Here is a 27,209-nt window from a genome sequence, read left to right as displayed (position 1 = left end):
CACACCGAGCCTGGGTGGGGAAGCTACAGGGCCAGGTGAGGGCTGAGCAGCGGGACAGGGGACCGGTCCTGGGTCTTGGCACACATGGCCACCCTCCTGCATGCAGCTTCATCTGGTCCCAAACTATTCTCAGAGGCAAGTAGAATTAGCCCCTCCTCGGCGAAGTTCTCCTTGAGGCCTTTCTGGATCCCTGCTGACTAACTAGATGGGTCTTCCACTTCTTTCCTAGCAACCTGTGCCAGGAAATGGGAGATGGAGGGGAGGGCAGGGGATGGAGCAAGGAAAGTTCTTCCTTCCTGTCAGGGGCGTCTCTGATAGGGGCTGCCTCCCCTTCCGTAGGGCAAGTGCCGCGTCTGCTCACCTTATTCTTTTTGCAGTGGTTGATCTCATTGCCCTGGAAAGCAGACAAGCATTGTCCTTCAGAAGGAGCCCCCCCCGGGTCAGTCCTAGCACCTTACACCCACCCCTTCAGAGGCTGCGCCTAGGCCAGGACACAGGAGGGGGCCGCTGAGACACACACAATGAGACTGGGGTCTAGGGCAAGCCCTGGGGTGCAGAGAAAGGAAGACGTGGGGCTGGTCAAAGGGCTCCAGGGTGCCACACAGCACTCTGTGGGCATAGAAGGGAGCGGCCGAAGCCTCAGGCAGGCAGGGCCTGCTGGGCTGCTGAAGTGTGGCTGAGGTGCAGGGTCCTGACTTCACTCTCCCGGACAGGCAAGCTCTGAGGGAACAAGCTGCGGCCCCTTCACACAGAGCGCACGCAGCTTCACCTTCAGGATGCGCTGGGGCTTCACCAGTCGTGGGCACCCGTGTCTAGGTGCAGAAGCCCTTCCCTCAGCACGCAGATGGGCAAGAGACCCCAGCTCCCAGGGGCAGCTGTGAGGCTGTCGGGAGGGGAGGATTCCTAAGGACACAGAGCTCAGGGCCCAGTCCAGGGACTCTCTGCTCCCAATCCTCAGGACTCTGGTCCCTCCTCCCCAAGCCTCAGGCTCACCCACCTCCAGGTAGTCCTCCATTGCAGTATCCAACATCCCCAGGTCAGTGAGGAAAGTGCCGAGGTACGGGACCACACCCTGTGTCATGAGGGGTAGGTTTGGGGTGAGTCCCTGCTCTGTGGTGCCCACAGGGGCCCTCCCCTGAAAAGGCTTCAGTGTCCTGGCCCAGCCCACTTTCCCACCTGGAAGGGCCTAGGACCCTTAGTTGCTTCCCCTGGAGTCCCTTTCCCCACCCCCTCCCAGAACAGCAGACTCCTCCTAATCCCCTCCAGGGCCTGCTTTTTGAAATTCAAGAATCTCAGGGTGTGGAGCCCTGGGCCCCTCCCCAGCCACAAATCCATTCTCTACCCAGCCTGCTAGACTACTTCCTCCTGGTCACCTGGAAAGGAGACAGGGAGGGACTGTGGCAACAGGAGGTGGAGCTGGAGTCTCCTGTCCCACCTGTCCTGATTTGGAGGCATCCAGCGTCCTCTCCCCTCCAGATCCCCTCTCCCCTGACCTTGGAGGCCCTGTCCCCCAGGCACACTCACCTTCCTTGGCAGCCCCTTCCGCGCTCTCTGCAGCCGCCTCACCAGGGTGGCAAGTTTATTGGAGGGCCGCTCCTGGAGGGCCAAGGACATGATCCTTGAGAGCCGAATAGCCTCAGTCCCCTTGCACCCACCGTCTTTGACTTCAGACCCTAGACATCCGACCTACGTCTGCTGATCCCGACGCTCCATTCTCCTGAAGCGTGCCACGAGCCCTTCGAGAACAATCTCAGCTCCCCCGTCCAGTCCATGTGGGACCTGGTGCTTGGAGCCTGACCTCCCTGAGCCTCTTTTCTCATGGGCAGAAGGGAGAACTCCACCTAGCTCCTAGGGTCTCCTGAGGCTTCAGGATCCTATTAGGATCATCATTTTTGTGGCCCACAACCCATCCCCACTCCATCTGTGAGCAGAGGCCTGTCCTCTGGGCTGTCTGCGTTCCTATGGGCCCCCATGTGGACCATCTCGATGGACACAGAGAGACCTGAAATCTAGCCTAGGGAGTCTGGATGGGCAGCACCAGCTTGTCCCAGCCCCAGGGGGGAGTCTTCAGCCCAGGCTGTGAGCACATTCATGCCAAAGGCCTCCGCTCGCTCCCCGAGGAATGCCTCAGGCCCTTCCCTACTTCATCCACACATGATCATGCCTCCTCACACCCCTCCTGTCCTTGTAGCCCTGCACCTCCCGCGCTACCTTGATGAGTAGTTTCCTGGCCTGGGGGTTGTCTTCTCTGCAGAGCTCCGAGAGTGTGTGACAGCTCTTCCTGAAGAGAGGGAAAGAAGGGAGGCTCAGGGCAGGCATAAGGTGGCAGGGTAGAGTGCGAGGCCCTTTTCTTGGAGAAGCCCCACATGTCCAACGGGCTGGCTGAGGGTTTTCTCTGGGCTCCTCTGAGCACTGAGGTCTTTGGAGGACGTGGGAGGGAGTTCTCCTGGGCTTCCTCCTGGGCGTCCCTTCCCAGCTGAATGGAACAGCTGGGTTTGGGTGGGGTTTTGGTGGAACCATGGGCAGAGCGTTCAGTGGCTGCCCAGTCACCCCGTGGAAATAGGGAATTCAGCTCAGCCCAGGGTGGGGCATGGAGGAAATGGGATTTGTCAAGCAGGAGGCATGGTGGCCTGTTCCCCAGGCAGGCTGAGAGAAGCAGCCCCAGGCCCAGGTCCTTTGGTCAGGGTCTGCTGCCTCCCAGGAGGTCCAAGCTGACTGAGGGGGGGAAAAGGACAGGCCTGTGGGAGACCCCGCCTCCATCCTGGACCCTCCCTGGAGAGAAGCCTACTCACCTGGAAACGTTGTCCCATGTCCTCTTCAGGCGGTGGACGGAGACACTCTGCAGAGCCACGAGGATGGCATGCAGGGAGGAGTAGTTCCCCAGCATCTGACAGGCCTGGGGTGGGAGGAGAAGGAGCTGTCCGTGGGAGAGCAGGAGCCCTAGATGCTCGAGAGCTTCAGTGCCCCCCTCAGTTTATGGCTCCCCCGCCCCGCGGGATGAAGCTGATGTCCAGGGAGCTGCAGAAGGGCACGGGTCAGCCCTAAAGAGGAACACTGCTGGCGAGAGGGAGGATATTTCCCTCCCTGCCAAGAAGGAGTCACGTAGGCACCGAGGGTCCCAACGTTGGGCCATGCGAGTGAAGGTCAGCATGGCCCCGGGAGGAAGAGCCTAGGGACCACAGGTCTTGGAGCAGGGCCTTCAGCCCTGAGAAGGCAGAAAGACAGAAGAGCAGTTCCCGAGGCTCAGGAGAGCCTCAGGGAGCTGGGCCTCCCATAGCATACCTTGGCCACCCGGATCCAGTGGCCCACCACCGCGGCCCTGTCCCGGGCTGTCATGCTTGGGTTGCCGAGGCACGTGGTGATGACGCAGCTGGCCACAGCATGGAACTGGGCGATGGTGGCCCGGACTGTGGGTGCCAGGTGCTCGTTGCCAGGCCTGTTCCTCCGGGACCAGACGGAGCCCAGGCACTGATGGGGCACCACCTGCTTGAACAGCTCCTAGGGGACAGGGGGAGGTTTGTTGAGCCACACACATGTTCGCACATGCAAGACTCATGTCCTGGCGAGGGGTCCCAGGTCAGAGCTGGAGCTCAGGAGGCTGCCCGTGTGGCCTGAGCCTGCTTAGAGAGCCTGGGTTTCAGGCCACTCTGTTTCTCTGAGGGAAGCCAGTGCAGGATGCCCCAGGAGCCAAGAGAGGCACGGGAAGGGAGGAAGGCATGTGCACCCCGATCCTTCCACGTCCAGGGGACCGCTCCAGGTGGTGCTCCCAAGGGGGCATCTTCTCCTCCAAATGCTCATCCCTGCAGTCCCTGTCTCCTTTCAGGTGCCCGTTCTCACGTGGTGGCTGAAAGCACGGCTTTCCGTGTCTAGCCTGTCCTTCAGGGCCCATGAGATGCCTCCTCCAGGTGGAGGGTGCTCAGGTTCCCTGGCAGATGGGTGGGCGACCCATGGTCGTGACTGCCCCCAGGGAGCTGCCCTCCTCCCCCCGAAGGACCAGAGCCTCCCCATGTTTGGTCTCTCGGTTCTGACTCCTTGCATCTACGTGGTTCCTCTGCCTCAGTCCTTCTCAGTGTCTGTCTCCACAGTCCGCAGCTGGACAGTGAAAGCTCAGGTCTCAAAACCCTGATGGGTTTCCACGGTTGGTGAGGGTTGCAGCTGAGAAATGGCCCTATATCCTAGGAGTCCACATCAGGGAAAAGCAGGTATAGGGCAGCTGAGAGCAGTAGCAAAGCCGGCCTTGCCCTCCTACCCTGGGGGCCCAGCTGCTCACCGCATCCATGTACGTGAGTTGCCCTGCCACCAGCTTGGGAGGGAAGTCCAGGAGGTCAGGCTCCTTCTCCCTGAGCTGGTTCTTGGCTTGGCAGGACGCCTCTGCGGCTGGAGTGGGCTCAGTGGCAAGTGGGACAGCTGGACCGAAAACTCCCAGGCAAGCCGAAGGCCCAGCTGTCTGTGCCTCAGGACCCGGCGACCATTCATAACACAGGAGCCCCTGTTCCAGTTCTGGAGCAGCCGGTGGAGGGGAGGCTGGCTCGGACCCTGAAGGTGATGGCTGGTGCAGAGCCAGGCTTGCCTCTCGCTCCGTGGGTGTCTCTTGGGCTGGCTCAGCTGCCGGAACGGGTCGCATGGCCGACACGGGGGTGGGAGAAAGGGAAGGGTTCGGCCACGTCACTGACATTCCATGTGCCTTTCCCTCCACGGGACAGATCCCATGGCCTTTACAAGGAATACCCAGCCCATGAGCCCCATCCCAGATGGCCTTCCCAGCTTGCAATGCCCCTTACCCTCCGCCTCAGCCTCTGTGAGCTGCAGAAGTTCCCGCTGCCTCAGCAGAACGGGGGCATGGGTGTTCAGGTCCCAGTCATGCCACGTGAGGTGCACGTAGGCCCTCTTGACCTCCACGTGGGCACCGTGCAGGGACTGCCCGATATCCTGCCGTGTCTGCTCAGGCCAGGTTCCCAAGATGGGACACAGAGTGCTGGGGGAAGTCATATGTGGAGCAGAGTCAGAGACCTGGCCTTTCCCTCCCCATGCTCCTCCCACAGCACCATTCTTTCGGTGTGGGCCCCACAGAATGGCCCCAGCCCACTTCCAACCCCTCTGGAGCTGTCCTTGCTGACTGCTGACCAGGTGGGTCGAGGGACCTCCCATAGGTCTGTCCTTTGGCCCCTCAGTCATGCATCGTCCGTGCAGACCGGTATCTGGGCTTGGGTTGGAGGCCAACGGGTGAGTGGTCTGGTCCCCACACTTTCTGTCCTTGGCCCCACTTGTTTGTGGTGGCCAGCGGAGGTGGACATGGATAGGGGCAGACGGAGCAAGAACGGACCATCCAAGGGATGGCTGTTGTAGGCACCAACTCAGCCCACAGTGGGCTCTGCTTCCCACAGCGCTTGGCATCCCGTCCACAGCTCTCTTGGGCTCACTGGCTTCTTCAGAGGAAGCCGCCCCACTAAGCTCTCCCGTGGAAATCAAGAGTTCCGGGAGATCCATGGTTCTGAACTTCCGTCGCCAGCAAAAACCCCTGTCGTCTCCCACCCTGCTGTGTGGAGGCAGCGGGCCCTCCTTTGGCACCCAAAGACCTATCCCGTTCTTCCTTGATGGTAGAGTGCATCCTCATGGTCCCAGGAGAGGTGGATCCATTCATCCCTAGAGTAGATCACAGAGATGCCCCATCTGATGAACGCTAGACATGCGTGCTTAGGATGTGGAGAGTGCCTATCTGACCCCCGGACGAGAATTGAGACCCAGACCTTGTCTCCACTTTACCCACTCACTGCTCTCGGTGACTAGAGAGTGCCTGCATTCCTAGGTGCTTAAGATCCAGGATTGGACGAAATCACCCCCAAGAAGGCTTTGCAAATCCTGAGTGGCCCTCGAGCTGCTCTGTCTGCTCCCAGTGTCCCCTTGATCTCGGCACATAAAGGACCCCAGTCAGGACCAGCTAGATGGCATCTCAGAGGTCGTTTGCCAGTAGGAAAGCTGCCAGCTTTCCATTTCCTTTCCACAGACCCTGAAGGACCACAGGCCTGTGATGGGTTGAGCCTGAAGGCGTCTTCCCCGGACAGAGAAGTGTAAAGCGGGAAGATGCCCAGCACATCCAGCAGCCCTTTCTACAGAGCCGGGCCCCAGAGAAGCGCATGCCATGTTTCATCCCATGACTTCTCCAGTCGCCCTACGAGGTTCATCCTCTCGATACCCCCACTTTTTAGGAGAGGAAAGGGATGGTCAGAGACGTGCAGTGACATTCCCAAGACACAACTCGTAGACGGAAGGCTCCCCCTTGTGCTCACTATGGGGTGGGCACTCACCTGTTGGACTGCTGATGCAGGACCTCCTGGGCTGACATGAACATCTGATAGATGGAGCACATTGTGGTGCGGTTGGAGAGGCTTCTATCCAGGAAGGACGGGAGCAGGGAGTGTCCGTAATTCCGTACCGTGCCTTCTCTGAGCGCCAGCATCGTGCAGACCTCATCCAGGGACAGGGATGATTCCTTCTCCAGCAGGCAGACAAATGGGTGGGGGGGTTGTGGGGGGGGGGGGCACCGTAGTCACCTTCAGTGCCGTGAAACACCAGGAAGAGCAGGCTCTGGAGTTCAGACTGCATCCTCCCATCCCTTTGGGAACTTGTGCAAGACGAGGGACTTGAGTGCCCACCCAGAAAAAAGGTTCTAGGCTGAAAACCTTAAACCAAGCGAGTGTAGGCTTCCAAAGGACCATGTAGGCTTAAATGGACTGGTGGCTTCAACACGTGCTGTTAGCTGGACAACAATAGCATGTCTGTCTCTTCCTTGCCTGTATGAAGAGCTGTATGTAATGCCTTGGAGTCATGAGGAAGGAGCCCTACTGTCGAGAGGAGAAAAGAGAGGCTGAGAACCTCCAAGGCTGCTCAAGATCATCAGGGTTGGGCCTGAGAACTGTCCAAAGCATGGTCTGCATGGCATTTCGCCTGTGCTGATGAGGCTTGGCCTGTTGCTGTCAGGGGCAGAGAGGTTCAGGGGAAAACCACCTTCCTTGGCAGGCCGCAGGGCAGCCAGTTGTGTCTCGTCTGGGTTCTGGCCTTGCCCTGATCATCTCCGGGTCCTGAGACTGGCCGTGAACCTGGACCCGTTCTCACCCCAGACCAGCCCTGGATGTTGTTGGCGGCCTGAGGTCCCTGCTGCCTGTCAAGGGAGATGCAGTAGCTGAAGCCTTGCAGCAGCTCATGCCAGGTGTCCTGGGTGGAGCTCTGAAAAGACAGAGCCAGCTACCTGGGCCAGGAGGCACCAGAGGCCTTCCACCCAATCTTTGGGTCCAAGTTCTGGCAGATGGAGCGACCCAGATCATCTGAAGGACACTTACGGTGCCCGTTCCTAGCAGCATGGCTGGAATGGCAACCAAATCAAGTCCCAGTTCCTTGAAAGTTCCACTTTCAAGTTCCTTGAAAGACTGAGTCCCTGTGGCAGACCACCTGATTTCTGGGGGACTGTGAAGACCTAGAGGGAAACAGCTTGTGAGCTGGTGGACCTCCTAGGATTCGACGTGTTGTGAGAGATGATACATTCCAGAAAGACCTATAGAATGGCTTGATCCCACCGTCCCTTTTGTAGGTTCAGTCACCCTGTGTGGTATGAAGATTTAGAAGGGCGTGTCCAGTTCTCCACAGGTTAGCCGGCCTGAGTCCGGAAAATCGTAAAACCAGTGGGAAAAGGCAAAGATACTCATGGCTTCGTGAAAAGCAACCCGAGGCCAAAGGAAAGCAAACAAGCGCCCTCCAAACCACGGAAAACATTCACTCCATTCTCTCCCAGTCCCGCGTAGGTGAAGAGTGTCTTCCTCCCTGACCCATAGCTGGTGGCAGATGTGCGGAGGTTTGGGTTCCTTCGGGGCGGGGCCTGTGGGATCCTCACGTGGAAACACTATGGGAAGGCCCCAGGTTTGTCCCCATAGTTGCGTGGGGGCCCTGGGTGTGGAGATCCCTCTTCCCATTCTCACCTCAGAGCAGCACTGATCCCGGGTGGCCTGGGACACCTGACCCTTGTCCAGCGAGTTGGAGTCGTTGAAGTCCCCAGTCAGCTCATTGGCAATCTCTGGGGTGCAGCTCTGAAAAGGCAGGGCCCCATCGACACAGGGCCAAGAGCCATTAGCAGCCTCCCGGGACATGGCCTCAAGGGGACACCCCCATTAGACACCGTGTTCTCCAGTTCAGGCTAAGAGGGATGGCTGAAAAGACATCGAGCAAGGAGGTAGCCAGAGGACACTCTAAGGCTCATGACTACCGTGAGCCTTATCATTGTGTCAGCCCTCACCTTCTCATCCTGCCTGCTATGACCTGGGGTATGAACATGACAGATGGGTCCAACCTCCAACACCAGGCAGCTTGCCTCTGCCCAGGAAGGGCATGTCCCTCATCCCCTGCCCCCACTTCTACAAACACACACACACAACACACACACGCACGCACGCACGCACGCGCACGCGTACACACACACGCCCACTCGGTAGGGGGCAAGTGGTGTGGGCCTGCTGAGATGAGACCACAGTTGTTGCCGGCTCTCCAGTGGGCTGCCCAGAGCTGCCTTGTGTTACCTGTTGGTGTCTCCTGCCCCATGACCAGAAGCTTCGGAGAAGAGGTCTGAAGCGCTGTCTGCAACTGCAGTCGTGTCTCTGGCTCTGGGCTCCCCTGGGCCCAGCGCCCCGGGAAGTAGGAAGACAACAACTGAACATCGAGTTCTGTCGAAGGTCTCCACTCAAGTGCGCTGGAGAGCAGGTTGCCCTTTGAAAGTGGGTGCCTGGTTACCAGAGTTCTAATTTCAGTTGGGGCCTATCATGAAGGATGTGAGGTCACCCTTTCAAGATTCTAAGACCTGGGGCCTTTGGTTCAGTCACACCTCCCCATAACCCCTTCAGTTGACTCTTGACCTCTCTTCCCCGGGACTGTACACAATGAGCCCAAAATGCCAGGGGCACCATTCTCTGGAAATGACACTTGGGTCTTCCCTTTCAGGAGACAGAGCTGAAGTCAGACCTTTGTGCTCTTTCCTTTCCTTTCCCACTTGTGTGTCCTCAGTCATTCTGTGTCTCACCTAGTGCCCACATTCCCAACGTGCATAGTGGGGACCAGGGAGAATCCACTTCCTTGGGACATCTTGGGGGTGTATGGAGATCGTATTTGTGGTATGTGTGTGATGGTACCACGGGAATCAGAGGCACACACGGAAGGCCAGAAGAATTGCAGGAAGGGGTGGGACGTGGCCTGGAGGAACGCTCCCAGGAGGCCTGGGTCCCGGCTTTGTGTCGTTTTGGAACGGTCCCTTTCCCTCCTGGCGTCATGACGCTGGGGCACCATGATGGGGTGGAAATGCACGAAGATGCAGAATTTGTCATCCTCGGTAGTGAAAGGGTTCAGTTGTTTCCCACATAGATTTCGAATGAGATCTCTTTCCCTCGTTCTGGTCTATGAGGGGAGCAGCCTTCACCGTGGCTCCCAGGATCCTGACCTGTGGTGGAGGCATCACTCTGCAAGCTCTAGGTGGCTAGCGAGTGGCTTCTGAGCCACGGGATGTCCTCAACGTGATGACATAGCATGCCTCGTGCTTCTCTCGATGTCATGCAAAGAGTTTCGCACTTCCTAGTTACTTTTCTCATGTTCCCCTTCTCCCTGGTTCCCTTTTTCTTCTCTCACCCTGAAGCAAAAATGAAGCCCAGCGGTGGTTGGGGCTGCCATCCATCGAGGCTCACAGTGCCAGGAACGGTGGCAGTGGCAAGGCCAACATGCGCCCAGAAACTCAGACTCTGAGTCGAATGGCTCCCCGAATGATGGGTGCTAACTTGGGGGAAAAGCCTCTGCTAGTCCAGCCTCAGCCACAAACACGGGCTCAGAAGTATGGTGACGTTGAGGAAGCATGCGAAATTGTGCCTCCATTCCTCTTCTGCGACAACTGCGGGGCATTCGGTCCTTGCGTTTGAAGATGCAGGGTATTGGGGCAGTGCCGTTCCCGAGGGACAAGAGATCGCTACCTGTCTCCCAGGCCTCAGGCCCTCTCCCTGCCTTCCTCACGCCCCTCTGCTCTGCTCCCAGTTGCCCTCCAGCCACACTGGGTGCCCCTTTCCTCTCTTCTGGCCAATCCAGCTTCTGGTAGTGAGGCTCTAAGGCAGAGGTGCCTTCCTTCTGCATGACACAGGGCAGCCAGACTTGTGCGGGACTAGCTCCCTTGTTTTCATTCTGTCCTCCGCACTGACACCTCCAGCGAGGCCTCTCAGGCCTTTCTATCCAGTGACTCTGCAGCCTTCTTTCAGAGCACACTTCGTTTGTCACATGGAACGCTTGCTCTTTGCTTTCGCATGGCACTGTTTCATGCGTTGGCCCATCTCTACACTGTGGGCTCCCTAAGGGAAGGAGCCCTAGGTATCTCCAGTGCCGTGCCTGAGTCTACCAAGGTCCCTGGCATAGGGGAGTGCTGTAGTGCAGAGTTTGCGAATGAATCATTGAGATGGTCTTGGAGCCCACCTCCCCGCGAAAGCGCCTCAATTGCATTGAGACGTGCCACTCCACGTTCCAAGCTGTTTCTGCACAGGAGAACCACCACAAGGGCCTCAACCTGACTCTTCCTGCTCCATGTCCTCCAGCAGTACTGCCTAGGTACCGAGGATGGGGTATGCTCTGCATCCTGTTCTCCAGCTGTCTTGGGACAGCCTGAGGCCCCCAGAAAGTCTAGGAAAGAGATGCTGATTTTTTGGTGTGTTTTTGCCTTTGTTTCTTTGTTTGCTTGTTTTTCTTGAGTTGGGGGGGTGGTTAAGGAGTCCCACAAGCGTGGGCCTTCCAGAGTCACAGGAGCAAAGGAGCACAATCTCCAGGCTCTAAGGGCAAAAGAATGGATGACAGAAACCCCTCTTTCCTCCTTTTCTGTCCACTCCCGCAGTGTCCTCTTTCCTAGTCCAGCACCCTCACCTCAGCCAGAAGAGTGCTTCTGCACCCACCCCTGGATGTGCCTGGGACAACCCTGAAGGTCTCATGGAGACGAGTCTTGTCGCTGGGCCCCGGACACAGTGTCCAGTGCTCTCGCATTTTCCCAGAGGACATAAACACATGAGGAACGGGCAGGGAAAAAAGGTGCTCAACATGACTAAGCATCAGAAAAATGCAACCAGGTGCATACCGGGATAGCCCTTTGCATCAGTTGGATTAGCGATCCCAGGGAACATCAGGGCAACAAATGCCGGTGAGGATATGGAGAACAGGGAACCCTTGGACACCCAAAGTGGGAATGCACATTGGGACGAGTCACTATGCAAAACAGTATGGAGGGTCCTGGCAAACACAAACAAGCAAAGAAAGAAACAGACAGTCTACCGTAGGATCCCAGAGTTCCCCGTCTGGGAACATGCCCACAGACAGCCAAGGAATATGTCCAAGAACGCCCTTCACCCACCCCCATGTTCAAGAAACATTGTTTTCAACAGTCAAGACAACGAAAACATCAGGGCCCTTTAGTGCTGACTGGATAAAGAAGTGTTCGCCTGAATAACGGGAGCCATCAAGAGAGGAAATCAGCCATGAGGAGAGGAAATGCTGCTAAGTGTGAAAATACTAACGGGCTTTTTCTGTTTTTAAAGGTTTTTATTTATTTATCTGTCCGAGAGAGAGATCACAAGTGGGCAGAGAGACAGGTAGAGAGAGGGTGGGAACCTTCTCCCTGCTGAGCGCATTCTCAAGTAGGTCTCCATCCCAGGACCCTGACATCCTGACCTGAGCTGAAGGCAGAGGCTTAACCCACTGAGTCCCTCAGGTGTCCAGGAATGGACTTGTCGAGCATTATGCCAAGGGAGACAAGTGAGACCGTGGAAGGCAAGTACTATCTGGAGGTAGGTAGGGAGCTATAGATAGAGAGATACTAGTTTAGATAGTTGGAGAGATTGGTAGATACGTAGAAAGATAGATGGATAGATGGGTATTATCGATAGATGACAGATGGATATTTTCCCCTTCTAGGTGGCCTCTGAAACCAAGAAGAGAAAAGGAGAGACGCGAACTCAGCAAAAGCCTTCAGATGGAAGGAACCAGAAGCAGAGGGCAGAGGGTGGGGCCGGGATGGAGTGAATCGTGCAAAGGTACCCACTTCCCCTTTTCAGAGAAAGCTGTAAGGGGGATGTAAGGTACCAACCTTATGACTACAGTGCATACTGCTCTGTGGCGTGTTAGAGAGGTGTTGTTAAGAGAGCCCATTTGGAGAGATCTCATCTCACAAAAGAAGAACCTTTCCTTTCTTTGCTCTTGCCTTTCTCTTTCTATCTCTAAGAGAGGATGGCAGTGAACTCAACTTAGTCTGGTCATCCAGACTTTTAGGGCCTGGGAAAATGAAATCCTTCTGTTGTGTAGCTGAAACGTGCACAGTGCTCAGTGTCAATCCTTTCAACACAACTGGGGCCCAAAATATTTTACTATTCATAATGAGCCTCAGGAAAGTTGACTTGGTCAAGGAATGACACGTAAGCAAAACTGGAAACAGCAGAAGCTACAGTCGGTAGACTTTGATAGGCGTAGGAACATCCAAGCCCCTTGCCTCAACAATGGATTCTGAGTGGAATGAAAAATCAAGTGAAGGAAAAATCAAGCAGATGAAGTAGAATGTTCAATTTGGGTTCTGTTTCAAAACATGATCAAGGAGTGAAGGGTCTCAAGAAATTAACTCGGAAAAATACCTTCTTCTCGCATAAAGTGGTCCCGGGCGGGGCAATTCTGTTTTTAAACCTGCAGGTAGGCACAGAAGGACAACACTCTGTTTGTTCCATGTTGTCTCAAGGAAAATGGCTGAAGTCGAATGGCTGAGATAGGACCTACCTGGAAAGGGTGTAAAGGGCCAGATGAACCGGTCCTGTGTTCATTTCTCCATCTGTGCAGCTTCTCAGTGTCATTTACTGTTAGGTCACGAAGTCCACGTAGTTCACGGAGTACATTCGAAATGTCTTAAAAGCATGAATGTCTTTGTCCAACCTCCCTGGAACCCACCTTCCCATCTCATTGCATCTTGTCAACCTAAAGCGCTTTAGCAGGAGCCAGACCCTTGCCCATGAGCGCCTCCTTCCAGCCCTTGGCAAACACCATTCTCCTTTCCCTCCTTTGGAATCTACTGTAGGTAGGTCCCAAGAGTGGAGTCAAAGTTGGTATCTTCATGCATACTCCTCTCACTGAGCTTACTATCCTCAAGGTTCGTGCGCCCATGGGGTGGTGCACGTCAATGTTTCCGTCCTCTTTACAGAATGAATGCTATCCCAACATCTGTTTATACAACATCTGTCCCTCCCTGGACAGATGCTTGGATTGCGTTCCTGGGCTAGCTTTTAGGAACAATGCTGCCATGAAAAGGTGTGCTCAGATAAGTCTTCAAGACCATACTGTTCATCGGTTTGGGTATCTAGTGCAGAAGGGCAAGTGCTAAAACACATGGCAATTCTGAAGTCGATTTTTAAAAAACCATTTTATTGATTCATTTGTCAGCGTGAGAAAGCGGCATGCAGAAGCAGGAGAAGTGGCAGGCAGAGCAGGCAGGGGAGAAGCAGGCTCCCGGCTGAGCAAGGAGCTGGATGCGGGACTCCATCCCAGGATCCTGGGACCAGGACTGGAGGCGAAGGCAGACACTCAACAGACTGAGACACCCAGGCGTCCCACTAAAGTTGATTTCTGCGAAGAACCGCCATACTGATTTCACAACCAAGCCCTTAAGCGTTCCTGCCACGCACAATCAGCAAGGTTACCACTTCTCTCTGTCTTTGCCAACACTTGATCTTTCCCTTTCTCCTGAGACTTTGTTTTTGTTTCGTCTTGTTCTCTTTTTCTTCTTCTGTGCGGAGTCAACCTCATGGATGCGTAATGGTATCTCATTGCTTGTTCTAATTAGGATTTCCCGAAAACGGAGTGATGGGAACTATCTTTTCCAGTTTCCTTCCATGCGTATAGCTTTGAGGTTAGGTCTCTTCCCCATTTGTACATTCACACGTCACATTGGATTTGTTTCTCTGTTGTTGTTGAGTTTCTGGGATCTCTCCGTATAGTGGATATTGAGAACCTGTCAGATACATGGTTTGCAAACATGCTCTCCCGACTTCTGGACTGTGCTTTCCCTTGGTTGATCGTGTCGTTCAAGTCACAAAGGCTTGAAGTATTCTGAATGTCCAGTGTGTGAGTTTGTTTTTCTTTTCCATCCTGTGCCTTGCAGGTCGTCTCCATGAAATCCTTGCCCAATCGTGTTTTGTGAAGCAGATGAAGATGAATGCTGTGGAGCTCCAAATTCAGAGGTGAAACAGGATCATTCACGGGTGGAGGCAGGCAGCAGCATGAACTGGAGAAGCACAGGCCTGATGCTGGGGTCCTGACCAGACGCGATGGCGTGATGATAGGAATAGGTACGGTGGGCGAGCAGGAGCCGTGCACTGGAAATGGTACCCTGCCCACATTGGGCACCACCTGTGTGGTGATGGGAGCGGTGAGACATATGACTGGACGTGTCCCCATGCTCAGCCCTTCTTCAAGGGAGCCTTTTGTTGCACTCTGCTCCAGTCCTGTTGGAAGAGTCTCTTAACCCGACGAGGGACACAGACTTCTTCCACGACCGAGGGTGAGGACAGTGGTGTGGTGACACTTGTCTCCGAGGAACTTCTCCTCCCTGTCTCGTGGTGAGCCACTGTCTGGAGTCCGTCGCCAAGAAGGCTCGAATGAGAGCAACCTCCAAGAGGGACCAGCCTGTCATTGCCATGCTGAGCTGAATTCAGGTAAGACCTTTGTACCCTTGTTGTGTGTTCCCAGTTCATGGTCACGTAGTTCTGCAGGTTCTTCCATGGGAGAGAGGGGAGGGCCGTGTCTGAAGGTGAGCTGGAGAGCTCTGGCAGCTCCACGACTGAGATGGAGACCCTGCCCCTAGTCATCCCACAAGTGAACAAAGGGATGGGCGTCATCCAGGATCCAGCTTCCAGCCACTAGTGTTCATGCCACCTCTCTGGAAAAGTTGTAGGGAGGCCCTTGTCAGGGATGGAGGGGGCACACCTGTGGTAACTCCTGTGGCAAGTAGGGATATTCCCTGCTTGGGGTGAGTCACCTTGAAGAACAAAAGTGTTTGACCCCCTGTCCAGAGTGCTCCGAATTGACTAGAAGGGCATGAGGACTGCACTGGCGAAAGCATGTTTGAAAACCTCTTTAGGGCTGAAACAGGTAGAGTGTTGCCTCCTCAGGAGTAGTAGGCTCTCTCTTTTCCTTGCCTGAGGGAAGAAAAGAAATCATCCAGTATTTTCCACATTGCACATCAAGAAAACACAGAACCTTGGATTGCATTGTGTTGTTTTTGTTGTGGTGGTGGTGGTTGAGAGTCGGTTAGCCACCCTACAGTACCTCATTAGCTTCTGAGGTAGTGCCCGATTATTCATGAGTTGCGTATCACCCCCAGTGCTCATCCCATCGCATGCCCTCCTTTATGCTCCTGCCCAAATGGCCCCATACCCGCACCCACCTCCCCTCCTGCCACCCTCTGCTTGTTTCTTAGGTAAGAGCCTCTCATCCGTTTTCTCCCCCTCTGGTGGCTTCCCATTCAGTTTTCCCTCCCTTCCCCTGTGATTCTCAGATGGCTTCACGCATGGGTGGGACTTAAGACGCAGGGCAGGGGATCACAGTGGGCTTTCTTTCAGTGATGTTATTTTGCATCTTTCCGTGTTTGACCGCATTTCACCTTTCCTGAGAAATGACCCATTCCAGTGTTGCGTCCATTGTGTCTGGAGGGAACGGGGGGGGGGGTGGGGGTTCTTCGCTCTTGCTCAGTGAGTTGGGATCCTGAAGCGGGTGTCAGGAGAACCTCCTCTGTGTTACTGTGCCCTTGGTGCCCTTGTGGGGCCTCCCTTTCCTTCTCTGGAAAACGATGAGAGATCCAGTTGGGCAGTGTTTTCCAGAAGGCCCTCCAGCTCCCATCTTCCAGGGGCTAGAAAGAGCCAACTGGGGTTTAGTCCACGAAACACGGGATAGGAATAATTCCTCCAACTACTTCACGAAGACACACAACCAAGGAGAACGGAAACACCAGAGGAGCGTAGCTCCAAGGGGACGTGAGTGAAATGCTTTGACAACAGCCAACAGCGTAGGAAGGTATCTTTCCTGCGAACCCAGAGGTCGGCACTTGCCTTTCCATATCAAGAGACTTCACTTTCTGTCTTTGGACTTTCTCATTGATCTTTAATGTACATTTACGTTCAGCCTGAGGAGACCTGAGTGTGAAACTCTCAGAGCAAAATCTCATCTTTGATCTCCTAATGCCCACCTTTCAAAGAAATTGTTGAAAATACAGTCTAATTGACGTACAGTGTTATCGTCGTTTCAGGTGAACTGTAGGGACTCTGGAGTTCTGTATATGACTCAGTGCTCAGCACAGCAAGTGTCCTCTTAATCCCCACCCCCTCTTCCACCCATCCCCCCAACCCGGTTCCCTCCAGGATGTTCTCTAGATTTGAGCCTCTTTTTTTTTGATTGAGCCTCTCTTGCCTTATTCCCTTTCTTCTTCTTTTCTTTGTCTGAAAAGTCACACCTGAATCCAAACCTATGTTCACAAAACACCCACGGATGCTAAGTCTTACCTCAGTATCTTGGTCTGTGCGAATTGTGGTGAAGAGCCCACCAGCTTCGGTCCACAGTGGCTCTCAGGGATCCCCATCCCTGCTATGGACCTGCCTGTCTGTCCTCTGAGTGGTTGCTGAAAGGTTTCTGACCAAGGGAACCTAGGGCAAGAGATGGTCTTTCACACCTTCAAGCTTCCATGGCCAAACGTGGTCACTTCCCTGTGACTCGCTTGTGTTCCATCGCTTTCTGCCCAGTATCCCGGAACATGGGAAGCAAGCACTGTTGTTGAGAATGGCCTTCCATAGCGGCCACAGAGGAAGCAGCCTAGGAGTGCCCAGGCTACTAGGTAGAAAAGAACTCAAGCTCAGCGTATAGCTTCCAAAGCTGAACAAACTGTCTTTCCTCCCATCCTGCCTCCCTATACTCTGGAGCAGAAGAGGACGAGAGGCCTGTGGGGGTGGACAAAGCCCTGCCTGGCTGTTGATCTTCCTGACAGTCAAGCACCACTCCGTGGCTGCCAGACTGTTGCTGATCAATCTCTTCTCGGCGGTGAAAGAGAGGACATTTTGTCCGCTGGCCCGCCGGCAAGTTGTTTCTCCGTTGCTCCGGGCACAGGTTGTTTCTCCGTGTGCTCCGGGCACAGGTGGCCCTGGCATTAGCTGCGAGCATGCTGGAAGTGCGCGCGTGTCAGGTCCCTCCCAGGGTTACTCAGTCGGACTCTGCCCTTTGCCGAGAAACCCTGGGCGTCAGAGCCTGAGAGGATCGTCCCCCCACAAGCACTGTGGAATGTTCTACAGAGGGAAAGCTAATTGGCCACCTTGATCCACCGGCGGGGAAGGGGTGGTTGTTTCCTGGGCCTTTTTGGCCATATCTCTCTGCCGAGAGTCCCCTGAAGGGTTGATTCCCCAGTGGCCCTGGTGGGGATGGTTCTGGAAGAAAGGGAAGAACACCCCCCCCAGGCTGGGACTTAGAGGGGAGCTGGAAGCTAAGCATGCACCCAACAGCAGGAGCTCCAACTCGCCCAGGCTGAGCGACTGACTGCTCAGGACCTCTGTGTGGTGCTTTAGCTAGGTCCTTTTGTGTCAGCTTATGGTATTGGGGATTTTCCTTGTGGTGCTGGATCCTGTCTTCTGAGATTCCCTTGCGCTGTATCCGCATGTTTGGGGACCCTTGGCTTGTCCTTTTGCTTCCATGTAATTGTGGATTTCCTCTTTGGATTCTGGGTTGACCCAGTCCTTGTCGGGTAGCCTGTAATCTAACCTCCATGGATTCATGGTCTCTCCGGGTGTGCTCTTGGGGTTCATTTGGAGTTCCATAGCATCGTGCTCAGAGAAGATGCGTGGGATGACATCCATCTTTTGGAGTTTGTTGAGACTTGGGTTGTGCCCTAACGTGTGGTCTGTTCTGGAGCATGTTCCAGGTACACTTGAAAGCACTGCGGATTCTGCTGTTTCAGGGTGGAAGGTTCTGCATCGATGTGTTCAAACGACTGCATCCCTCAAAGCCATTGATTCCTTGTTGATTGTCAGTGTGGATCATGTCTCCATTAATAGATGTGGGGTGTTAGAGTCCCCCACTGTATGGTATTGCTGTCAAAGGTTCCTTTAGGCCTGTTGTGAGGTGTTGGATGCCTTTGGGTGCTCCTGTGTTGGGTGCCTAAATATTTCCAGATGTTCTCTCTTATTCCACGGTCTCCATTATGATGAAGTCGTGTCCTTCTTTGTGTCTTCCTACCTCCCCCCCCTTTTGGAAGAGTCTGTTGTGTCTGGAGAGAAGCCTTCCTACCCTTGCTTCATTTCGCGTCCATTTGCATGATAGATGCTTCTCCCCTGCTCACATTCCATCTGTGTCTGGGTCTACCGGGTCAGGTGAGTTCCCCATTCCAGACAAGTGAGTGGAACCTGGGTGTGTCACCTGGTGGATGTTGGAGACCAGGGACTTCAAAACCACCTGGACCTGACAGTGCCCTAGGCCAGCAAGGAGAGTGTGGGGATCGTCTGGTCAAGGGTATGAACCTTTATCCTGGCAAGGGAGAACCAATCTCTGCTCCATCAGACCCCAGCCAGGGAGCAGTGGCTACCATGGACCTGACCAGGAGGGTGGGGCCTGAAGGGCACCACTGCCTTTCCAAGACCTGCATCCGGAAATGCAGGATGGCTGCACATCCTAGCTCCTAGGTCAGCATAGATGTGAATAGAGCCAGGCTCAGCTATGGCCTTAAAAGGACACCCCCCAGTTTCTTTTTGTTTTATTCCCCAGCCACACCCAAAAGAAGCAGGGAAAAGGAATCCAGACATCATGGAAGAGGATGCTGGGAGGATTCCGTTCTCGGGAAAGGGTGAACCTGGAGAGCCTACAGGGAAGCTGAGGACGGAATGTCCTGCCTGCCCTTCTTCCATTTACAGAATATCTTCCTCGGGTTTTGTAGCTTCCACAGGCAGGATTGGATCTCTTTACATGTTTGTTTATTTTGTTGTTGTTGTTGTTCTCTACTGAGTGCTGATGCAATTCCAGAGACTGAACTCGACAACTGTCAGTCCCAAATACTGGGTCCAAACCAACACCAACACAAGCACCAACACAAACACCATATCCCAAAGGAAGCAAGACATCCTCCTCCTTGCTTTAGAATGGAGAGAAGCAGCCCCTCTCCTGGGCAGCACCTAGTTCTGGGGAGGGGAAAGAACTCTCAAGGACTCTCCTGTTCAGAGTCTGTTGCCTTCCTGGGGAAGGACCTGCAACCTCTCCATCTCGGGGGTCCTGAGGGCTGTCTCTGCTGTTTGCCCAGATGCCTGACACTGAAATGAACCTGTCCTCTGGGGAAACGGGATTTGGAGGTGCCACCAGTAGGTAGTGAGGAGGGCTGGCTCTTCTCCTTCCTGCCACTTTGAATAGCTGATGACTCTGTAAGATTTCCGAGTTCAGGAATGAATAAGAGAGTCTGTACATGTTGTACATGTTGTAAAAGCACCAAACACCCATGTAGGCTGGACGAGGAGAAAATAAAACCCTTGTTCTTTTTTTATTGGTAACACAAACTTTAATCCCTAGGGTTCTCACAAACATATCACTTTTGTTTTTGTTTTTGTTTTTTTTTTTGGTAAAATCAAAACCTTTTAATTATATTAAATATTGCAAACCCCCCCCCCAAAATCTAAGTCTATAGGTGAGAGGAAGGGGTGTTGTGCAGCAGATGGGGCTCACGCACCACAAGTAGCCCAGGGGCCGAGGTGCAATCCTTGTTCGGCCAGTGGCCACGGGTTCAGCTCTGATGGTGTCATGAAGCCAGTTGTCCTGGTGCTTGTGTTCTGCTGGGTAACTAGGACCGGGGCTCCAGCCGGCAGGACAGGATGTAGCTAAGGACAGAGAGACACGTGTGGGTTGAGCAGCAGCCTGCATTCAGGAGTCCCTCCCAGGGTTTTCCCACAGCTGGTGTCTGGCTTCCCAGCAAGGAAGGGGGCCCTAGGAGGAGGATCCCAGGCGAGGCCAGCACAAAGAGTCCACCCTGACCCTCAGCCAGCTCCTGAATGGGCCTCACCTCTCATCCTCGCTGAGCCGCTCCACAGACCAGAACCAGGCCATGAATGGATGCTGGGGCTCTAGGCAGTAATTCTCTGCCGCCGCCTGGAGCAGCATGATGTCCGTGAGGACTCGGTATTCCTGGGCGGGGAGAGAGGCACAGGATGCACACCGAGCCTGGGTGGGGAAGCTACAGGGCCAGGTGAGGGCTGAGCAGCGGGACAGGGGACCGGTCCTGGGTCTTGGCACACATGGCCACCCTCCTGCATGCAGCTTCATCTGGTCCCAAACTATTCTCAGAGGCAAGTAGAATTAGCCCCTCCTCGGCGAAGTTCTCCTTGAGGCCTTTCTGGATCCCTGCTGACTAACTAGATGGGTCTTCCACTTCTTTCCTAGCAACCTGTGCCAGGAAATGGGAGATGGAGGGGAGGGCAGGGGATGGAGCAAGGAAAGTTCTTCCTTCCTGTCAGGGGCGTCTCTGATAGGGGCTGCCTCCCCTTCCGTAGGGCAAGTGCCGCGTCTGCTCACCTTATTCTTTTTGCAGTGGTTGATCTCATTGCCCTGGAAAGCAGACAAGCATTGTCCTTCAGAAGGAGCCCCCCCCGGGTCAGTCCTAGCACCTTACACCCACCCCTTCAGAGGCTGCGCCTAGGCCAGGACACAGGAGGGGGCCGCTGAGACACACACAATGAGACTGGGGTCTAGGGCAAGCCCTGGGGTGCAGAGAAAGGAAGACGTGGGGCTGGTCAAAGGGCTCCAGGGTGCCACACAGCACTCTGTGGGCATAGAAGGGAGCGGCCGAAGCCTCAGGCAGGCAGGGCCTGCTGGGCTGCTGAAGTGTGGCTGAGGTGCAGGGTCCTGACTTCACTCTCCCGGACAGGCAAGCTCTGAGGGAACAAGCTGCGGCCCCTTCACACAGAGCGCACGCAGCTTCACCTTCAGGATGCGCTGGGGCTTCACCAGTCGTGGGCACCCGTGTCTAGGTGCAGAAGCCCTTCCCTCAGCACGCAGATGGGCAAGAGACCCCAGCTCCCAGGGGCAGCTGTGAGGCTGTCGGGAGGGGAGGATTCCTAAGGACACAGAGCTCAGGGCCCAGTCCAGGGACTCTCTGCTCCCAATCCTCAGGACTCTGGTCCCTCCTCCCCAAGCCTCAGGCTCACCCACCTCCAGGTAGTCCTCCATTGCAGTATCCAACATCCCCAGGTCAGTGAGGAAAGTGCCGAGGTACGGGACCACACCCTGTGTCATGAGGGGTAGGTTTGGGGTGAGTCCCTGCTCTGTGGTGCCCACAGGGGCCCTCCCCTGAAAAGGCTTCAGTGTCCTGGCCCAGCCCACTTTCCCACCTGGAAGGGCCTAGGACCCTTAGTTGCTTCCCCTGGAGTCCCTTTCCCCACCCCCTCCCAGAACAGCAGACTCCTCCTAATCCCCTCCAGGGCCTGCTTTTTGAAATTCAAGAATCTCAGGGTGTGGAGCCCTGGGCCCCTCCCCAGCCACAAATCCATTCTCTACCCAGCCTGCTAGACTACTTCCTCCTGGTCACCTGGAAAGGAGACAGGGAGGGACTGTGGCAACAGGAGGTGGAGCTGGAGTCTCCTGTCCCACCTGTCCTGATTTGGAGGCATCCAGCGTCCTCTCCCCTCCAGATCCCCTCTCCCCTGACCTTGGAGGCCCTGTCCCCCAGGCACACTCACCTTCCTTGGCAGCCCCTTCCGCGCTCTCTGCAGCCGCCTCACCAGGGTGGCAAGTTTATTGGAGGGCCGCTCCTGGAGGGCCAAGGACATGATCCTTGAGAGCCGAATAGCCTCAGTCCCCTTGCACCCACCGTCTTTGACTTCAGACCCTAGACATCCGACCTACGTCTGCTGATCCCGACGCTCCATTCTCCTGAAGCGTGCCACGAGTCCTTCGAGAACAATCTCAGCTCCCCCGTCCAGTCCATGTGGGACCTGGTGCTTGGAGCCTGACCTCCCTGAGCCTCTTTTCTCATGGGCAGAAGGGAGAACTCCACCTAGCTCCTAGGGTCTCCTGAGGCTTCAGGATCCTATTAGGATCATCATTTTTGTGGCCCACAACCCATCCCCACTCCATCTGTGAGCAGAGGCCTGTCCTCTGGGCTGTCTGCGTTCCTATGGGCCCCCATGTGGACCATCTCGATGGACACAGAGAGACCTGAAATCTAGCCTAGGGAGTCTGGATGGGCAGCACCAGCTTGTCCCAGCCCCAGGGGGGAGTCTTCAGCCCAGGCTGTGAGCACATTCATGCCAAAGGCCTCCGCTCGCTCCCCGAGGAATGCCTCAGGCCCTTCCCTACTTCATCCACACATGATCATGCCTCCTCACACCCCTCCTGTCCTTGTAGCCCTGCACCTCCCGCGCTACCTTGATGAGTAGTTTCCTGGCCTGGGGGTTGTCTTCTCTGCAGAGCTCCGAGAGTGTGTGACAGCTCTTCCTGAAGAGAGGGAAAGAAGGGAGGCTCAGGGCAGGCATAAGGTGGCAGGGTAGAGTGCGAGGCCCTTTTCTTGGAGAAGCCCCACATGTCCAACGGGCTGGCTGAGGGTTTTCTCTGGGCTCCTCTGAGCACTGAGGTCTTTGGAGGACGTGGGAGGGAGTTCTCCTGGGCTTCCTCCTGGGCGTCCCTTCCCAGCTGAATGGAACAGCTGGGTTTGGGTGGGGTTTTGGTGGAACCATGGGCAGAGCGTTCAGTGGCTGCCCAGTCACCCCGTGGAAATAGGGAATTCAGCTCAGCCCAGGGTGGGGCATGGAGGAAATGGGATTTGTCAAGCAGGAGGCATGGTGGCCTGTTCCCCAGGCAGGCTGAGAGAAGCAGCCCCAGGCCCAGGTCCTTTGGTCAGGGTCTGCTGCCTCCCAGGAGGTCCAAGCTGACTGAGGGGGGGAAAAGGACAGGCCTGTGGGAGACCCCGCCTCCATCCTGGACCCTCCCTGGAGAGAAGCCTACTCACCTGGAAACGTTGTCCCATGTCCTCTTCAGGCGGTGGACGGAGACACTCTGCAGAGCCACGAGGATGGCATGCAGGGAGGAGTAGTTCCCCAGCATCTGACAGGCCTGGGGTGGGAGGAGAAGGAGCTGTCCGTGGGAGAGCAGGAGCCCTAGATGCTCGAGAGCTTCAGTGCCCCCCTCAGTTTATGGCTCCCCCGCCCCGCGGGATGAAGCTGATGTCCAGGGAGCTGCAGAAGGGCACGGGTCAGCCCTAAAGAGGAACACTGCTGGCGAGAGGGAGGATATTTCCCTCCCTGCCAAGAAGGAGTCACGTAGGCACCGAGGGTCCCAACGTTGGGCCATGCGAGTGAAGGTCAGCATGGCCCCGGGAGGAAGAGCCTAGGGACCACAGGTCTTGGAGCAGGGCCTTCAGCCCTGAGAAGGCAGAAAGACAGAAGAGCAGTTCCCGAGGCTCAGGAGAGCCTCAGGGAGCTGGGCCTCCCATAGCATACCTTGGCCACCCGGATCCAGTGGCCCACCACCGCGGCCCTGTCCCGGGCTGTCATGCTTGGGTTGCCGAGGCACGTGGTGATGACGCAGCTGGCCACAGCATGGAACTGGGCGATGGTGGCCCGGACTGTGGGTGCCAGGTGCTCGTTGCCAGGCCTGTTCCTCCGGGACCAGACGGAGCCCAGGCACTGATGGGGCACCACCTGCTTGAACAGCTCCTAGGGGACAGGGGGAGGTTTGTTGAGCCACACACATGTTCCCACATGCAAGACTCATGTCCTGGCGAGGGGTCCCAGGTCAGAGCTGGAGCTCAGGAGGCTGCCCGTGTGGCCTGAGCCTGCTTAGAGAGCCTGGGTTTCAGGCCACTCTGTTTCTCTGAGGGAAGCCAGTGCAGGATGCCCCAGGAGCCAAGAGAGGCACGGGAAGGGAGGAAGGCATGTGCACCCCGATCCTTCCACGTCCAGGGGACCGCTCCAGGTGGTGCTCCCAAGGGGGCATCTTCTCCTCCAAATGCTCATCCCTGCAGTCCCTGTCTCCTTTCAGGTGCCCGTTCTCACGTGGTGGCTGAAAGCACGGCTTTCCGTGTCTAGCCTGTCCTTCAGGGCCCATGAGATGCCTCCTCCAGGTGGAGGGTGCTCAGGTTCCCTGGCAGATGGGTGGGCGACCCATGGTCGTGACTGCCCCCAGGGAGCTGCCCTCCTCCCCCCGAAGGACCAGAGCCTCCCCATGTTTGGTCTCTCGGTTCTGACTCCTTGCATCTACGTGGTTCCTCTGCCTCAGTCCTTCTCAGTGTCTGTCTCCACAGTCCCCAGCTGGACAGTGAAAGCTCAGGTCTCAAAACCCTGATGGGTTTCCACGGTTGGTGAGGGTTGCAGCTGAGAAATGGCCCTATATCCTAGGAGTCCACATCAGGGAAAAGCAGGTATAGGGCAGCTGAGAGCAGTAGCAAAGCCGGCCTTGCCCTCCTACCCTGGGGGCCCAGCTGCTCACCGCATCCATGTACGTGAGTTGCCCTGCCACCAGCTTGGGAGGGAAGTCCAGGAGGTCAGGCTCCTTCTCCCTGAGCTGGTTCTTGGCTTGGCAGGACGCCTCTGCGGCTGGAGTGGGCTCAGTGGCAAGTGGGACAGCTGGACCGAAAACTCCCAGGCAAGCCGAAGGCCCAGCTGTCTGTGCCTCAGGACCCGGCGACCATTCATAACACAGGAGCCCCTGTTCCAGTTCTGGAGCAGCCGGTGGAGGGGAGGCTGGCTCGGACCCTGAAGGTGATGGCTGGTGCAGAGCCAGGCTTGCCTCTCGCTCCGTGGGTGTCTCTTGGGCTGGCTCAGCTGCCGGAACGGGTCGCATGGCCGACACGGGGGTGGGAGAAAGGGAAGGGTTCGGCCACGTCACTGACATTCCATGTGCCTTTCCCTCCACGGGACAGATCCCATGGCCTTTACAAGGAATACCCAGCCCATGAGCCCCATCCCAGATGGCCTTCCCAGCTTGCAATGCCCCTTACCCTCCGCCTCAGCCTCTGTGAGCTGCAGAAGTTCCCGCTGCCTCAGCAGAACGGGGGCATGGGTGTTCAGGTCCCAGTCATGCCACGTGAGGTGCACGTAGGCCCTCTTGACCTCCACGTGGGCACCGTGCAGGGACTGCCCGATATCCTGCCGTGTCTGCTCAGGCCAGGTTCCCAAGATGGGACACAGAGTGCTGGGGAAAGTCTCCACAGTCCGCAGCTGGACAGTGAAAGCTCAGGTCTCAAAACCCTGATGGGTTTCCACGGTTGGTGAGGGTTGTAGCTGAGAAATGGCCCTATTTCCTAGGAGTCCACATCAGGGAAAAGCAGGTATAGACCTGCTGAGAGCAGTAGCAAAGCCGGCCTTGCCCTCCTACCCTGGGGGCCCAGCTGCTCACCGCATCCATGTAGGTGAGTTGCTCTGCCACCTTTTTGGGAGGGAAGTCCAGGAAGTCAGGCTTCTTCTCTTTCAGCTCATTCTTGTGTTGGCTAGAAGCCTCTGGCGTTGCGATGTTCTCAGTGGCAGTTGGGATAGCTGGAGTGAAAACTTCCATACAAGCTGATGGCCTTGCTGCTGGGGCTTAGGACCTGTCACCCATACAGGACATGGGAGCCCTTGTCCGAGTTGTGGAACAGCTGAGGAATGGGAGGCTTGCAATGACCCTGAAGGTGAGGTAAGATGCAGAGCCAAGATTTCCTCTTGTTCCATGGGATGCCCTCTGGCTGGTTCAGCTGTTTGAATGAGTCACAGAGCTGACACTGGGGCTGGAGAAAGGAAAAGTTTCAGCGACATCACTGACATTGCATGTGCCTTTCCCTAAACAGTACAGATCCCATGGCCTTTCAAGGAATGCCCCAGCCCATGAGCCCCATCCCATATGGCCTTCTCCACTTGCAATGCCCCTTACCCTCCACCTCAGCCTCCTTGCGCTGCAGAAGTTCCTGCTGCCTCAACAGAATGGGGGCATGGTTGTTCAGGTCCCAGTCATGCCACTTGATGTGCACTTAGGCCCCTTGACCTGGACATGGGCACTGTGCCAGGACTGCCCAATACCCTGCAGTGTCTTCTCAGGCCAGGCTCCCACAATGGGACACAGATTGCTAGGCAGAGTCATATGTGGAACAGAGTCAGAGACCTGGCTTTTCCTTCCCCACACTCCACCCACAGAGCCAATCTTTCTGAGTGGGCCCCACAGAATGACCCCAGCCCACTTCCCACCCCTCTGGAGCTGTCCTTGCTTATAGCTGACCAGGATGGATGAATGACCTCCCATAGGCAGGTCTTTTTCCTCCTCAGTCATGCATCCTCCATGCAGACCAGTATCAGGGATATATTAGAGTCCAATTGGTAAGTGGTCTGGTCCCCACATCGTTTCTCCTAGGCCCTACTTGTGGTGGTCATCGGAGGTAGACATTCAAAGGGGCAGGCAGAGCAAGAATGAACTACCCAAGGGATAGGTGTTTAAGGCACCAACTCAGCCCACAGTGGGCTCTGCTTCCCAGGGAGCTTGGCAGTCCATCCACAGCTCTCTTGGACTCATTGCCTTCTTCACAGGAAGCCTTCCCATTAAGCTCTTCCATGGAAATCAAGACTTCTGGGAGATCCATGGTTCTGAAAGTCCCTCCCCAGCAACAACGATTGTCATATCCCACCCTGCTCTGTGGAGGCAGCAGGCCCTACTTCAGGATCCAAAGACCTATTGTGTTCTTGTTCTTAGAGTGCATCCTCATGGTTCCAATAGAGGTGGATCCATTTATCCCTAGAGTAGGCCACAGAGATGGCCCATCTGATTAACTCCAGACCTGCATTCTTTGGATGTGGAGAGTGCCTGTCTGACCCTCGGACATAATTTAGACCCAGACATTTTCTCTACTTTACCCAATCACTGCTCTTGGTGACTCGAGAGTGCCTGCATTCCTAGGTGTTTAAGACCCATGATTGAATGAAATCATCCCAAACAAGATTTTGCAAATCCTGAGTGGCCCTTGGGCTGCTCTGCCTGTTCCCAGTCTCCTCTGAACTGGGCACTTAAAGGACCACAACCAGGACCAACTAGATGGAATCCAGAAGTCCTTTGCAAATAGAAAACCTGCCAGATTTCCATTTCCTTTTCATACACCCAGAAGGGCCACAGGCTTGTGAGGGTTGATCCTGAACACATCTTCCCTGGAG

Source organism: Meles meles, chromosome 15 (genome assembly GCF_922984935.1).
Source record: "Meles meles chromosome 15, mMelMel3.1 paternal haplotype, whole genome shotgun sequence".
Classification (NCBI taxonomy): domain Eukaryota; kingdom Metazoa; phylum Chordata; class Mammalia; order Carnivora; family Mustelidae; genus Meles; species Meles meles.
Note: the sequence above shows the minus strand (reverse complement) of the source record.